Raw genomic sequence first — 17758 nt, forward strand, 5'->3', positions numbered from 1 at the left:
AATGAAGCTATCATCAGTCAAAACAACGGGGACCACATCTGAGTGAGTTTAGCTCCCTCGTACAGATTAATTCACTACAAATAATAAACCGCTACTTAAGATACAAAACTCACGTACCCCAAAGGTCCCTCATATACCTGGCTCAAAGATCCCACTGCTACCAGATCAGGAGGGCTGTTGGGAGCTGAGTACCTACACACAAACCTGCCTCCTGACCCAAGCCACACTCTCCCTTGGATCACGCTTGCCCTTGTCTTTGGAAGTTCTTCTCCAGCAGTCACGTCCTACGAGAGACTGGTGGGTGCCAAACAACTGATTATACATTGGCCGGCAAAGGAAATTTTACAAAAAGCCTTTTTAAAAAAACCCTGTCTTAGTCACAAAAAGCAAGCATTCTGTATCTACTTCTTTTCTGCTTTTACACTGAGTCTGGATCCTCTTAACACAACTAACACAATAAACAGCATTTTGTAGGATATACTGACTACAAAATACGAGATCACTGCTGTTTATCGTACAGCTTGATGCAAATACAAGAAATGTGTTGTCAGATCAGTTACTGTGGTGCCTGTTTAACTCAGACTAAAACTGTATCAGTAATCTTCCCTCTATTTTTACCATTGGCATGCAATCCTCTAACACCGACTGCTGGAAATTGCACAGGTCATTCAGTGAGACACTGAAATTCAAGTATGCTGTTCTGAAGACTCTTCAAACACTAACAGGAAGACCAATTAGCATACATGAAATATATTCTTGGTTTGAGCTAATGCTTCTCTGGAAAATCCACAAGTGATGAGAACTACAGTGAACAGATAATTGTAAAAATCACTATCTGTTAACTAAAGAAAAATCTAAATATCTGTGTGTAGAGCAACTGAAAACCAAATACAAGTGGAGATATCTAAATTAACAAAGAGACAATATGATTTCTATTCTACACGATAATTGGGGGCAAGGGAGATTAATTCAAACCTATCACAAGTCTCGTTCATTTATAGTAGTGTCTGTTCACCTAGGAAGCAAAAAAAAACCCACTGGCCTTCTAAGGAAATGGGAATTAACTACTTGGTTCTAAAGTAATTGAGCAATCTTCTCTCTCCAAAGTATGCCAAAGCACATCTGCACAGGGTTAAAACCCATAAATGATGTGCACAGGACAAGCAAAGAGACCAACCAAGTAGAATATAGCAACCATAATTTGTGTATGTTTTTCTATATATGTATACAAGAGTTCAAAATAATTTTCTCTATAATAGTTCCAAAAATCTTTAAACTGCATATTCAAATATTGCCCTCACTTAGCCTTGCTTATTTTTATTTATCTAAAAGATACAATATCATATAAACAAGGGCAGAATTTATCTGCTTTGATTCACAGTCCATGATTATTTCTGTTTCACAATATCAAAAGTCACCCCTTAGCTCAGTTCCTTTAACGGTCCAAATCTTTTCATATCTAGTGGTTTTGCAGACATCTCCTATCAACTATTCCAGTATCCACTGCTAAATTATTAATTCTTCCCAGGAGATAAAAGATTAAGTCAAGTCTATAATTTGCTCTATGCTTTCCACTCATTTCTCACAGTTGTCAACTGCACAAAACTTATCTACAGAGAAAATCCTTTTTCTAAACATCACTACTTTTTGACTTAATTACAAAACGCAGGGTGAAGGTCCTTAGATGCCTGTTTGGACTTCAGGAAAGCATTTCTCGCATTACTACATGAATTCATTCACTCAACATTTATTCCAGTTAGTTTGGACAAGGACTTTCACAGGAAGATTAAGAACTTTCTTAAGAATGGACAGCAACGTAGTCCATGGATTGAGGCAGCACGCCAATACTGCTGAGACAGTCAGGCTGCTTTTATTAATCATCTGTTCTGATCAGATGCAAAACAAATATAATTCTCAGGAAGTTCTCTCCCTCTCAGAGCTGGGAGGTATTAGATGCACAGGGAAATGAAATTAATAATAAAAGAGACCCATTCTTAGGTTTCTTTAAATAATAATGCTTCCCAAGTTGTTGTTCTGCTATTAAACATCGTTGACAATTCTACCATGGGGAAGAGAGGACAACTGTACTGGACTGCGATTAATGTGAGCGTATTGAATGCTGGCTTGAGGGAAGAGATGGTGGAAGCTTAGGCAGAACGCCCTGACTCCCCTCTGTGACGGCGGGGATCTGAACAAAAGCCAGCAGGACCGTGAGTGACATGACAGGTATCGAATGAAACTGTAAGCCAGTGGACACAACACTACACCTACTAGCAGTCCTCTGGCTTAACTATTTTCCCAGTAAAAGGGAATGTCAGTGGGAAGAGAATGGGGAATTGCAATAGCAAATTAGATCTTCAAAATCTCGTTTTTATTTTTAGTGCGTGTTGTACTGAAGACTGGGATAACTTAAAAGAAAAAAGGAACTGCCTGTTTTTCCTCTTTATTACATTCTCTGTTACCCAAATTAATACTCCAAAGGCCTACATAGTGTTTGTCACTGAGGGCAGTGACATCTACTGAAGAAGAAGGAATTCAAAAGGACCTGCCAGCTGAACTTAGCCAAAATAACCACTGGTACAGCTTTAACAGATGTTCACATTTCTCTTCCTCCTGCTTTCTCTAGGAGCCATCCTGCCCCATCAGCTGTTTCTACTTTTAACCTTTTCCCATCCTCCCAAGAATAAATGTCATCCTGCTGAGCTCCAGACACTTCCCATTTCAATGATACAGCAAAAGGGTTAAAAAAAGCAGTCAGCAAGAAAAATCATTTTTTGAACTTCAATCACCTGACCACATTTAGTACAAAAGAAAAACCACAGGCAGCTTCTACCTTAAGCAGTTGCCCTGAAGTCTGACTTTTAATCAGAATGCAACTCTGCTGGAGTGGGACGGGGGGAGAGTCTCCTCATGTCATTGCATGTACATTCATACACACGCACATTTTTCACTAATTCATAATCTTTGACTTTCCCAGGAAAAAAAAAAAAGACCAACCCCCAAACTTTTTAGTATAAATTACGTATCTTGCAGTGTGCTACAACCTTGCACCACTGAAGTTGAACACGTGCAAATACAGATGTATAGCCTTCCTCTCTGACCGAAGCTGGGGGTCAGAATGGCTATTTTCTTGACCACTCCACCCCACTGGCTGTTGTTCTAGCACTCCCTGATTTTGGTTTGTTGCACTCTCTCTCAGAAGTAGCTATACATGCTATTTTGTTATTTCTGGTTCATTTTAAAGGGATGCACACAGCTCAAAGTTTTCAAAACCCCAGGCAATGTTTGGTTGTTTCAGCCTAAGATACAGGCAAAACCAACAAGTTGGAAAATGCCCAACCCTTGCCAAGCATCCCTAATTTGAATCGCTGAGGTACACTGTTAGAAAAAAACAGTACTCTCAAATGGAATTACAGATAGAGCCTTCACCTGCATCTCCACTCACATAAACTTTCTGGGAAACACTCTGCCCTCAAAGGGGCAGATTCTCTTCTAACTAAAAGGGCTTTGCAAGCGGGCTGTACCAGCCAAACATTAACACACACCAGATTCATTTAGTCCTGAAAGCGGACTACAAAAATCTCTATACTTATCTTAGAGAGCAATGCAGGGTAATTTGGAAATCTTCCTAAACAGGTAAAACGCCCTCATTTCTGAGGGAACCGCTTCTGCCAGCATTTGGACTCTGATGGCATCACATAACGGCTCACAGATATATGTGTGGGAATTACACCGTCCTCCTAACAATTACAGAGTTAAGAAGGCTCAACAATAACTTATGGAACAAATGTAACAAACTCTGGGTAGCACAGTTTCCTGACACTAGAATTCCCTACTCACCACCACCCTGAATTAAGACCCAGTCATCAGCAGTTACAGACTCCTAAAACAGGTGAGACAGGAGATCAAAAGAGTGTGATCCTCCCTGAGACAATTTTTACAGTACAGATGCATAAGCTCTTCACAGCTTCCAGAAGATTTCATTGCACTATTCTCTTCATTCAGCTAGTGACAGGGCTTGGTTTTTTCCAAGTGTATTCTCCTTCACCTGAAGGAACTGGTACATTACCCAAATATGTCAGATCTGTACGTTGCTGGATTTTACAATAAACAAACTGGTTTAAAACACTGGTTCAACTCAGTTGTGATGCTAACAGAACTGCTACAAGGCGGCATTCCTGTCCTCACTGCAGTTATTCTCTCAAACCCCCAGTGTGACCTCCTCTCTTCAAATCAGATGGGGCACACGTCAGGAAAAACAGAACACCAAAAATAAAAAAAATGCTCCTAATACTATTTTGAACTCATTCGGAGCACTACGATAGATCGCTGTGTGTACCACCAACCGGCAGCAAGCAGCACCATAAAGACAGAACACTGCAAAGAGCTCGTCTGAGAAATGCAGCGGCTTACGAAGGGATAAACTGAGACCCTTTCTTGCACCGCAGGACAACGAGGCTTATAGGGCACATGCAGACCTCCACAAGTGCATCAGTAATTAGGAAAAGATTTGCAATATTCATGTAACCACCATGAAAAGCACTATAGGAAATAAACCCCAAGTTCATAAACAAGACGAGTTTCTTTAGACATCTCATTCTCTGAACCCACAGCATCGCTCACGTGCATGGAGACATTACAATAAAAAGCCACACTGAATTGCTCCTCCTCCTACCTTTCCTTCCAGGAGCTTTTCCTAGGGAACAGTTGTGGCACAATGACATTTAACTCTCTTCTTGAGGATTAAAATAAATATAGAAGAAACAGAGCAGCATATCTCAATTTTGCTGTTCAATTATTTTATAACTTCATCATGCGCTACGTGGTAGTTCAGCTCAGTATGAGAAAGTCTTGGCTGTTTCCTTGGGCCACGTGCTATGCGTGTCCCAAGGTCAGCCTTACTGCAAGCAGAAAATTAGGTCTAGTTCACAAGGATGTTTCACATCTTTTATTCTATTAGCATGCAGATTTTTTTGGTTTTGTTTTTGCATCACTCTAGCTGCTTGCCAGAGGCCTTGCAGAGATTGCAGAACCATCTGTAGATAAAATTACACAGATTGAATTACTCCTGTGTACTTTTTCCCATTAATAGCTTTTGGCTACCCTTCAGCTAAGTTTTGCCTCCTGCACCCAACAGAAACTACTAGCAGGAATTGACGACACTCTTGGACATTTCTAATAACACCTAAAATCATAAGAACCTATCACAGAGTGATGGTAGTGCTAGTTTTTCCCAGAGAGGGGGGAACCCTCACTATTTTGTAACACTTTTCTTCTTCTGTTCAGTTCATAGATTTGGATGACATTGTAAATTATCCTCAGAAGAAACACGGGCTATGGAGGTCCATTTAAAAACCAAACCAACCAACCAACCAACAACCAGAAAAAAAACATCACAACAAAACCCTCTGAATGAGGGTTTGGAGGAGAAAACGTCCACGAGGTTCTTCCCCTGGAATATTCTGCAATTTCTGCTCTTGGGCAACGTTGCTCCTCTCCACATAGCAGACTGCAGAGCTAAGATGTTTTTGTTTGTCCATCACACCAATGGATTTCCACTGACAAAAAAAGGTAGGAGTATTTCATCCTTGCTTTTACACAGACAGGTCTTCTCTTGGCCTCTGTGCTTTCAATGCTTTTCCTATAAATTACGAAGGCTCTACCCTCCCTTCTCAAATATGATGGACTTTCTATTGACTTAAGAACATACGAAGCCAAGAGTAGCAAATGCTGCGATTGCAGGTGGAAGACAGGCAAGGACTCAGTTACGGTTATAGTTACAGTTCAGCAGGATATCTAACTGTGACAAATAAACGCATCATATGATTGTTAAAAATACCAAAGCAAAGTAAAATTATTTAGGATAAGTAAGAGACACAATACTCCACACTTCCAAAATAATTTCACAGTGGTTTCTTGGTTATAGTATTTTCTGCCTAAAGTACTGATCATTCTATCTTCTAAACAGAAACCTCTATCAGAGTCTGACAGCGCAAGACAGTATAACTTTCTTATTCCTAACCTGAAATGAGAGACCAAGAGCTGGCAGCTAACATAAAACAACCTTTACTGCAGAAATCAGTTCCACAGTAACACACTTCTTTATATATTTTATCAAAATACAAAAAACTCAGGATAATACTTCCCCCATTACTTGAATTTTTAAAAATTATAGTATTTTTTACACTGTCTTATACAGTGATACTCACACCCAAAGTGCTTCCCTCTTGAGGAACTAGTTGTTAACTGAAGGCAACTGAGATTCTGGCAAGGCGAAGCAAATCTTTACCAACAGACTGACACGGCTTACTCTGAGATGCAGCTGCAATTTCCAACAGTTTACAGTTATTAATGCCTCCAGATTTTTCGGTGAGTGCTATCTGACTACCATTCTGTAAGCACTTGTTATGCATACTTTACAAGCTTAACCCTTTCACCCCATAGCCCTAACCCAAACTGTGCCTTGATGTCTAATATCCATCAACACCGCTACAGATGTTATTAGCCATAACCCACCAAGTTCACCTCAATTCCTGTAAGCCATGGCATTTGAATTCTGTAACATTCATTCAAGCACAAAGACACTTAGAAGGAAGGCTGCTCTGCTGAACAGTTACCTGTAAAAATGCTAGAGTGGCCACTGTCAAACATCCTAGAAAAGATTATTAACGGAAATGAAGATGACAGCAGAATAATGAATGATTTAATTCCAACAGCTGATCGATTAAGAGGATTTTGTGCTGATACTTCTCTTTTTCCTACCATTTTAATTTCCTGCTATAGTAATTTAAAAATGTAGCTAAAAACATGTTCAGTAAACTTTCCTGACATTTCTCTTCCTCCAAAGCAACTGCTATGCTGTGGCAAGGATGTTCCAATTAACATGTTATTTTAAGTACAAGGGGTTTGCTCATGACATTCGCTCTTTTCCATGGATTTCATGCTATGAAAAAGTTGGAGATCTCCCACATTCTCATTAGGTATATTTTAATGCCTCGTTACCCTTTGCCAATCTGTATTCCTCATGTGTTCAACAAAAAAAAAACCTGGAATTGAAACTAGAGCAAGATCCACAGACATACATAGCAAAACTTCACGGGCCAAACCCCAAAATTCATGGGGATGTGCTACTGACGTGACCTCAAACCCAATGACGCACCATATCAGAGCATGGCAGGTGTGCCACTGGAGCTATCGAAACTTCCCGCCTGAGCCCAAATGCTATTGCTTCGTTCCAGACGCAGATCAAAAACGGTGAACGTCTTAAAAGATTTTAGGAGAGGCCTTCAGGGAACGCTGAAGGGTGTGGGGGCAGCCCTTGACTGAGAGCGGACAGTGACTTCTTTGCTATGACTCTAAGGGAGAGAACAGAGGACCCTAACGACATCTCTCGGCTCAGAGAAAACAAAAATGTTTTCCATCTTGCTTTCCTCAGCATGCACCTGATGATGCTAATAACAGAAATGTAACCTGGGGAAAAAAAAAAAGTATATAATTGTATCTAGATAACTATATAGATGACACTCTTAGCCACGTGCTTTAGTTTTAGGTAGTCCTGCGCGGAGCAGGGAGTTGGACTCGACGATCCTTATGGGTCCCTTTCAACTTGAGATATTCTATGATACATGTGAAAAATATGGTATATTCCTCCAAAGAAGATTTCTCCACCTCCAAGCAAATTTATTACTGTTCTGAATGGCAGTATGAATTTTAATGAAATAGACCTTAACACTTGTATAAAAACCCTTGCTCAGATGTCTGAAGTTTCCTTTTCCCAGACGCTGCTGCCTAAAGGCTGCCGAGAGTGAACTGCTGCTCTCTGTATCCCTCTCGGCCAGTGTTTTAATCTGAAAGACGCTGTTTGATGCTGTTTACCAAGCAATGACCCAAAAGAAATCCAAGGGTTTCTCGGTGAAAATGTTTACAGCATGAAGTCATTTTCTCAGCTGGCTGAGTTTTAAAGGTTTTTTGCTATTTCTTCATTGACACATGCTAATTTTACAAGAACAGTATTTCCACAGTTCAAAGACTTTTCTCAAGGTCAGAGCAAGGCAATGGGAATGGGAGAATGGATCAACCAAAATGCATCAGGACTTTTAGTTTTTTTCAGAGCTTTTTCCCACTGGCCCCAACCCAGTTTGGCAGCTAAGTGTATTCTATGAAACTCACAGGTTTTACATCAGTTTCTTCTAGATTCACATTCAGAAATGCGAATATTTACAAACATGCTCTCTTCAGTTACAAATATTTTTTTATAAAGTTTTAAAATACTATTTTTTATGAAATTATTAATTTTTAGGTGGACCATGCCACACCAGCAACTCAGAGCAGGATGGAGAGGGACCAGGTGGCCAGGAAAGGGAACTACTTATGCCAGCATAAACACAGTGCTGCTGCAGCCACTGCCTCAGAACCTGTGTCCTAACTTTGGGTTCACCATTGGTCAATGACTTGAACAGAACTGATGAACCAAATATAGATAACCTCTCCATGGAAATGTCAGAAGCACTATGGTCTTCTGATTTTGTGTTGGCTTGCTTTCCCTTACTTTTTTTTTTTTCCCCAAAACATAATACAAAGAACTAAAATATCCCCAAAGCAGTTTTCTTTTCACTGGCAAGAATTTTGGTCCGGCTGAGAATGAAATTTCAAATGGGAAGTTCATGCCAAATATCAACATTTTCTCTCCTGGGGTATTTCTGATGCATTTACTATTCAAAAAAAGTTCAGGTAAATTTAATGCAGGTTTAAAAAAATTCAGCTTGGTACACTTACTCAAAACAAAATAAACCAGCAGCTACTTCAAAGCCTTTACCAGGTCAACCTAAGTCACCACAGTTCAGAACATTTCCTCTTAAATTTAAAATTTCACATGCCAGAAGTCAAAAGTGCAAAATCTGGAATATTTCACCCTTTGAATATTAGACAATACATGTTACACTGTGCTAAATTATCAAAACTACTAATCCGTCCTGTAGCAAAAGCCAAGAACAAGCAGCAGCCAAAACCAGCCTTTTGAATTCGAGTGGTCTGAAGCTTGTCTCCTTTGCTTTTAATTAGCTGCAGATATTTCCCATCCTTCCTATGTTTTTTCATCTGTTATATTCCTAAAATGGCATTTTAGCAGCAAATGTTTTAAATTGGGCTCACACAGAGCATGCTAGCCATAAAGGAGTTTGTGAGACTCGAGAAAGTAAAAAAAACAGAAGTAGTTAATCTCAACAGTATGGAAAGAAATTACCTTCTATGTATTTTTGAAAGTCCATAGCTGCATACTGGTATATGCACATCTTCTTGAGACCCATACAGACACAGGTCTTGACCTCCAAGACTTCCAAGGGCCTATACTCAGTACAGTGAAGAAGAGCAAAGGGCTGTGAATGACTTCTAATGAAGAAAAGGACAGATGCACATGCTCAAAGGACAGATTAAGAATACAACAATGTCAATGTTTTTGTCTTTACATTTATAAGCAGAGCTTTTCTTTTTATACATAACTCTCCTTCTCCTCACAGACTAGCTGCAGAAATCATCTTAAGGTAGCCATAAAGTAGGCAGTGAGAAAAGGTTTTTCTATTCCTCTACCTACACCTCCTTCAAGTGAAGACATGTACCAAGATATTGCTACAGCCAATGATATTTTACATTAACATCATTTTCTGTCAATCTGAGTTAACATTAGTGTTGAAAAATTGAGGAAAATATCACTCCATCAATGTTTCAAAGTCTTCTACATGGGAATTTCCTTCAGATTCATCCACACCCTACCACACCCACAGGAATATTGACATAAGCACAACTCTGACACAGACCAAAGCATCCAGGAGTGAAGAAGCTCTTGTTTTACTAGAGTTGGTGTCAGTTTAAAAATTAATTACAGGATCATAGCAATTAACTAACCAGCTTAACAAAATGAGAAGCGAGATCCTCTGAACAGGAAGCAACCTGCTACCAAGGGACTACCGTAACCTCTCTGACAGTATTTGCCCTATGCGTTCCTCATTCTGGTTTGAAAGCGTATGTGGAGAACACAGAACAACTGGCAACAGCATAAGCACGAGAGCCTCAGACTTTTCTTGTGTTACATACAACCCCCCGTCAGGCCCTGATGACAGTTTGGACAGCTAAAGCCATATTCAACCAACTAGAACACATCTATGTGGTGATCTTTATCAATTATCTTTGACAAGGGGCACGCACTTTTAAAAGAATAATTTCTCTTGTACATGAGGACAGTCTTTTAGTCTGAATATGGAGAGTATCTAAGTAGAAATCTTTAGCAGTAACTGAAATAATACGTTTGTATATGTTTTCTGAAACATCACTAAGGTAAAATTTCTTCCACCTGAAATGATATACATCAGTCCTTACCTGAAAGTAAGAAACTAACCCTTCTCTAATTTTCAAATTTGTCCATTAATTGTCTCTTGCAAAGTCTTAATTCTTTTTTTGAAATACCAGAGATTAACAACTGCTGAAAACTGGATGGGCCCAGGTCTGACTGGCTTTACCTTTCAGCTGACATCCTATGACATTTTCAGGCTGTTAACAGAAGAGTGATTCTGTGCCGTCGTAAAATCCGAGCTTATGCTGCTGGGAAAGACGTTAAAAGTCTGAAATAGCAAAAGCAGTTGGTGGGTCGCCTAACAATTTAGCTGGCATGCGATCTGTAAGCCACACACATATTTGATGGTCAACCACTGCGCTGTTTCACATCCTCTGAACGAGGACTGCGAGGGGACCATGGCTGGGATCTCGGCATTAGTGCATAATTGCATCGCGTATTACAGCCTTTTTAGGATGCATTCCATCTGTTCCACATCGCTGTGTACTGACACTGCAGCAGAATTAGATGTATCATTGTACATTATCACAGAAAATCCTCTGCTCTTTGTGAAGCGGAGATTTCATGGACAGTGCCAGCTGCAATCTGTAGGAAGCAGTGTGAATGTTTCCATGAATTCAGTGAAAGATCATATGCTCAGGGTGTGGCCGTGGGAAAGACTAGTGTATCTTACACACAGTCCCTAACGTACAATTAGTGTTCCTTTAATTACAAACAGACTTTTCCATATCCTTTTGCAGTATTCCACCCTGACTTACCTGAATGCAAACCAAAATTAAATATTAACTATGAACATTAAAAATATTACATAAGTTGGACACAAAAATCACTGCCTTGATAAACTCAAGTCTCACTTGGACAAGGTACTTCATGAAGATTAAATATTACATACAAACTGTAATAAAACATTACAAGCACCACAGCTACAGCAGAGGAATGAGAATCAAGCACAGCTATTCTGGGCATAAATTATGTCTAAATGTTATTTATATGTCATTTACACATTTAAGCACATTATCTCCCCTCCATATGTAAAAATAATAATACAAAAGCAGAAACATGTAATGGAAAATCTCAGTTAAAGCTTGTCAAAAATGCAAGCAACTGAAAACTTCCACTGCCAGCATGGAAAATATTAGGTGGCTTTAACATAGGTGCCCATATTTTCTGCACACTCGCATCCTGCATTTATTTTCCTGGAGGAGGAAAAAACCCCACAGAATTCTCATACTGGTTTCACACTCCATTAAAAAATCCCTGGCAGAAACAAAATGCATGGAATTTGATGGGAAGCTTGGATAAGGATAATGCCTACCAAAATTAAGTCCAAACATACTCAATTGAGTTTGTAATTCCACAGAGCAGTTCCTGCCATTGGTCTGCCAGTGTCTCAGATGCAACTGCAGTACTCACGTTCACCAGTGTTGCTGACTGACTTCAGTAGCAAAGCTTGGGCATCAGACTTTCAGGCATTACTTCCCTCAGACTAAGGTACCAAAAGCCACTATGAAAAAATAACCTTTGCATGCATTTTTTTATTCTTTCCTGTGCCTTTTAACTTAATAAGACACCTTAAAAGGCTCACCCATTTCATGCACACACGTTTTATTCAGAGCCTGGACTTGCGCCCCTCAACTGTCACCCTCTCAAAGCCGTATTTGTGTTTCCTGTTCCACAGAGCATGCAAACCTTCACATTCGTCTTGCTGAGAGGTTTTGTTCACAGCTGCTTGCTTGGCGGGGATTTGCCTGGGGGGGAGGGGAGGAGAGGAGAGACAATTTTCCAAGCGATGGGGAAAAACAGTACAAAACTTTCATCATCAATGGCCTTGACATTGCTGGAGCCAAAGGAAACAACATCACCCAACGGATTCCATGCGAGGGAACCATTCAGAAACAAACAAAAAATCTCCTGCATTTATTTCTATCGAGGTAGCTTATGCCAAGCTTCCTTTGGTGAAATCCAGATTTCTCCTCCATTGGCTTCCTCCTGCTGTTGATAGAGCAGGATATTTGCTGAAACACAGCAGGTAATGAATGGGATATTCTGAATTAATCAGCATATATGGTGGAGAGAGAACTCTGTTCTCTTCTGAAGCTGTTAGAACAGCTTGGGTTTTTTTTTCCTCAAAAGGAACCATCAAGTGCTTTATTGGTGAGATACATAACTGGGCCAAGAGCAGACATAAAATTTCTGTACTCATTCTTAACTGGACATCGGTCTTGCTGGCAAATGAATCCCATAACAGGTATGTGTCTTACTGACCCCGTAAGTAATTTTATAGAAATAAAAATGCTTGGCTATAGCTACAGGTCTTTACCACACACAGAATAGGTGACATTTCATGAACTAACTTCTCATTTTCCTAATATCTCCAGGTTTCTCGAAAGAAATAAAAATTTGCAGATATAAAACCTGGTTGGTTTCCTCCCCACCCAGTAAATATATTTCCCTTTCTCAGGAGAGTATTAGAAAACAACTATTGCACTAGCATATTTTATAACTGCTCAATGATGAGGATAGTGTTCAAAAAAATCACAAAATCATCTTTATTCTTCACTTTCTTTTGCAACATCCCAAATCTTTACTGACTGTGCACTGCTAAACAGTTGTTGCATGTCATTGCAAAACTACTGGCATTTTAATGATGGCATTAATTATTCTGGATATCATATAAACATTTTATAGACTAGGAAGCAAAGGACTTTTTGCTTTGTCTAAGCAAAGCACAAAAGGGATTAGATACAGACCCTGGTCAAGAGGGAGACTGAAAACTTTAGCTGTATTTGGTTTGTCCTGTTCTAAAAGACATCAGTAGTACCATGTTGAGATACCAGCAAGCATCATTTGCAACCACCAGACTAAGTAAATTCACTCCCATGTTGTTGCCATCAGACAACATCTAACTTTGAAGTCATTACTGATCCTCAGGCTGTCTCATTACACCACTTCACAAGGCGATGGAGAAGAGAATAAACCTTTGACGAGTGTTTTTTAAGAAACAGAACTTTAAATCTGAAGCGGCCATCACCCAGAGATCTGAACTCTGAACCCCACTTGGCCGGTCATCTCCGAGGGTCAGACATTACAAGGAGGATGACCCTAAAACATCTGTTGAAAATCAGACTACCAAACTAATGGGAAATTCAGACTAATCCAAATGTGGGAGCCAAATCAGCTACTGAAACTATATAGTGCTACCAAATGTAGAACGATTACACTATGAAGAAAATGGGTTCAGTTCTAAAATCAAGAAATAAATTTTAAAATCCCTTCGATTTTCCTTTAAGGTCACAGAGAAGCACCACGAAAGAACATAAAGGGAAGATGAGAGTAAGATAATTTAAAATACTGATCCTGAATCAAAGAGTTGAGAGTCAGTTACTATCTTCAGTGAAGGTTTTATTAAAGAATTCTTAAGCAATGTCTGGCTCTTAAAGACATACTATTGTGGCAGGCATTTTAACCAGCTTCATGTCTGGCAGACAGTCCTGAAGTCTAAATGTCTCCTAGCTAATACACATAGAATTTTTATTCCCTGTAGGACAGAATACCAGTGAGAAGCATGGTGTTTAGAATCAGTCTACTTTGATTTACAGTTTTTGAGAGGCCTACAAAAACCTGCAGATAGTTTTTGAAGGATATAAGAAATAAAGATGTGTCTGAGAAAAAAAAATAGAATTCAAGTGATTTGCCCATCACCACATTACATGTTGTGGCACATCTGAGGTTTAAGCTCAGCTCTGTTCCTTCCTAATCTCTTGCTACCCATTCCAAGCACTCACCCTACAGACTGCATTGCATCTAGTAGCGCTGTGGATGTCAGGATCTTTCAGCCATCTTAATAATGACTTACACGATGTGCCCCAATAAGCACAGAAATACACCTTCACATTGTGTACTATTTGCAGTTCTCAACTGATAACTCAAGACTATCTACTTTGTGGTAAAGTGTAATGAAACACTAGTGCTACATTCCACTAAATAAGTCACCTGCAATACACAGGCATTAATAAAGGTGACTTAAATACCTGATTTTAACAATCTGGCTATCAGTCACATTGATTTTCGTGATTGCTTCATTTCTCCCATAAAGCCCTAAGAGGAATTAGAAATCTATTCCCAGACACATAATCACAAAGTAATCACAGCTGTTAATCAAGCCATCATGACCAATGAGAATCCTGAACGCACTTCTCCAGCACCCCAGACAAAATAAAAGCACCTGAAATATATTGTTTTAAATATTTCTTGATTTTTGAAGTGATCACCTGGTGATAGCAGCCAAACTCACTGTCTCATTATTATTATTATTATAAATTATACAATTATAGTGCCAGAATGAACTACGGTGAATAAGTAGTCTGACCTTGTTAAGCACGTGCCAGAGGACAAGAATGCTAAGAAAGGACAGGAATCATAAGAAAATTATTATTACTCGAAAAAGAATGCATTCCTAGATTAAAAATGTGAAAAATGTTACATTCTGAAATAGAATACAACTTACATTAAAATAGTATGCATAATATATGTGAGGTAGGTATCCATGTTACACCACAGAAGATTCAAAAACTAGTATCTGATAATTATCATTACTGAATATCAATTTTTAGAAGCTGCAGATGTAAGATTCAAGTCTTCAGATTTTGAAGCACACTCTCAGGCTAACAGCAATTTTGAACAACTCTGCAGTCCTTTCAGTTGGGGAAATTTATTCGCAGTGGTTGCAATACACCAAGGATTTCTCACATGTCTGCACTCAAAACAACAGAACTGAAAGAGCATTAACTTCAGAAGCTGGTTATAGCTTTTTAAGTACCAGCACCGTTAACAATTTTACTGTCCAAAAAATACCCTGGGGACATTCACAACGCATGCTGGTGCAGTGGAAATGGACCTGCCTAGCTAATCATGATCACCCTTTCATTTGTAATTGATCTCTTAAAATAGCAAAAGGTGAACACCACATACGAATATTGCAGAAAGTGTAAAAAACAACAGGGATAAACCCACTGCCTCTCATTTTCATTTTTCTACACACTGCTAGTAGCATAACCAGTCCCTAGTATTAAGTCCATTTATGTCACGGTTGCAATCTGCAAATGCACAGATGTAACTACACACATCCTCACTCTTGCCAATGGTCTCCTCACTGGTGTAGGCAATGAGCGAGATCAAGACCCAAGGCTAAGTTCACTTGCCTGCACACAGGCTCCTAGTGCCCTTTGAGATGCCCTGAGGGTGTAAGAGATGTTTGCCAAACCTGGCCCCAATGTCTTTGGGGCATCCTGTATGGAGGCAGCCAGGCCTGGTGGGCTTCCCAGGTAGCAGCAGACGCCTGTGTACTGGGTAATCACATCCCACCCCAAACACGCAACACTACAAATCCCTCCCCTATTAATGGCTTCTCTGTAAACAGCTTAGCTGAAAGAGGAGGAAGAAAGGAAGGAAAAAAAAACCCACACCAAAAAACAAAATGAAAATTTGATTAAGAATAAACCACAGATAGCATGTTTACATTCTGGGTGTCCTAGCAGTTTCACTAAAGTCACTAAGTCATGACATGCCCAGAGCAGAATCAAACAACTCAAAAACAAAGGTCATGTGAAAAAGGGGCCACACTTAAAGACTGGACCACCTCCGAAGACTGCAAAGAAAGGGCTAACTGGTAAGTAAAATCTTCAGAGAAACCCCAACAAGATCCAGAAGAGCACTATGAAAATTTTCGGTGAGATCCCAACAAAGAGCTGAAACGTCGTCGCAGCATGGTTGTCAGGATCCAGAAGACAGCTGGAGGAACGCTGCAAATGTAACTTGTGCAGTTTTCCAGCAACTGTAATCTATTACAGTCACTAGGGCAGATGAGCACTGTAGGCTGTGTTTAATTTGTCCTGTTTACAGAGAGTTTTTTCTAAACAATGTATACCAGAAACGGGGACAAATGCCGAAATACGGAGTCATTTTTGCAGGAAACAGCTCCTCCCAGAGTTGAAGTGACCAAAAGATTCAAATGATCTTGAAGTACAGAGAGGAGGTGGAGGAAAGGGTGGTATCCTTTCACAACAAAGATTATTTTTACTTAAGTATCACTATCTGTCGAGCTTAGACGCTTGCTTCTGTGATTGTAATTGACACTGCTGGACTGTGCCCAACAGTCCTGAAGATGGCAGCTCTGAAGCTATAATCTGATACAAGCAGTACACCAGCGCCCTTCCCTACTTCCAAAAGGGCTCAAAAGAAATATATCTTTGTAGAGACAATATCTGACAAAGAAATAAGTATTCAAGGAGAAGTGCCATACTTTGCTGAAATAAGACCAGGCTGTAAATCTAGATGATCCCTGGAACAATTTGTAAGTTCTCTCAAATGAAGTATTTTCACTGCCTAAGTAAGAGCTGAAAGGATCAAACAGATCTAGCATTAAAAAAAAATTTTTAAAAATGCATCCGCATTGCTGTATTAGGTCTAAGTTTTGCTCAAGGTCTCTTCCATGGACCTTTGGTGACTGTTCAGCTGGAAATTAAGGGCCCAAGAGAGTTTTTTTGAAAGCAGTAAGGGATATCCTGAGTCCCAGCCAGCAGCCTAACAATACAGCTTCCAACAGCCAAAACTGTGTGACTTGTGCTATGAACATCACTCATTACCACACTGTGTGCTTATGAAGCCCTCATATAATTGTATTTAACTATTACAAGTGTTGTATTTATGAAAGATGCTACACCTCAAGTAATAGGTTCCTACTCTCTAAAAATCAAACTATGATTTTCAATTACTTTTTATTTCTCAATATATTCAGGTAATCAACTTTGAAAGCTACACTGCAGTTCTAATGTATTTCTTGGGAACAAAAAATTAGGCTGTGAAAAGTCTATTCCATATTTCACTTTCATATAACATCACATTTCACATCTGACCAGTGTAATATGGAATTTTCTTTATGATAACCTGTTCTAGGCTTCAAGGCAAGAAAAACAAAACCGAAAACCAAACCAAAATTAAAAAACCCACCTGGTTTATATTAAATTCTCATTGAAAACCTATGTATCTCCACTCTCTTCTACCATAAAACAGCTCAACTGCATTTCTCTAAGCGACATCCTTTCTCTCCTACAGGACTGTGCCATAGGCGGAGCTGATCACTGTGGGACTGCATTAGCTTCTTGGCAAAAGTTGTTACCACGTGCTTGCTGCTACCTCCTAAGGTTTGTTAGCATTCCTCACCCCAGCTGTATCTACTACACCCCATAGGGATAACTAAGGATTTATTGCAGAAAGCTATTGCCTGAGCTATTGATTTCAGAATCCTGTTCTTCAGAGCCGCGCTTTTGCGGCACTAGCTGTATTTATGTACAAGGGATGCAATCATTCCATGACTTTCAGTGTTATTTGCACATTATTTCTGGTTTGTACTAA

General features: G+C 39.5%; 1 protein-coding gene across 3 annotated transcripts in view; it reads right to left on the reverse strand.

Moving 5' to 3' along the window:
- CALCRL (calcitonin receptor like receptor) overlaps positions 1 to 17758 on the reverse strand; it is a 64821-nt gene that overhangs the window by 30209 nt on the left and 16854 nt on the right. The window lies entirely within an intron of this gene.

The sequence above is a fragment of the Nyctibius grandis genome, chromosome 9 (genome assembly GCF_013368605.1).
Source record: "Nyctibius grandis isolate bNycGra1 chromosome 9, bNycGra1.pri, whole genome shotgun sequence".
Lineage (NCBI taxonomy): Eukaryota > Metazoa > Chordata > Aves > Nyctibiiformes > Nyctibiidae > Nyctibius > Nyctibius grandis.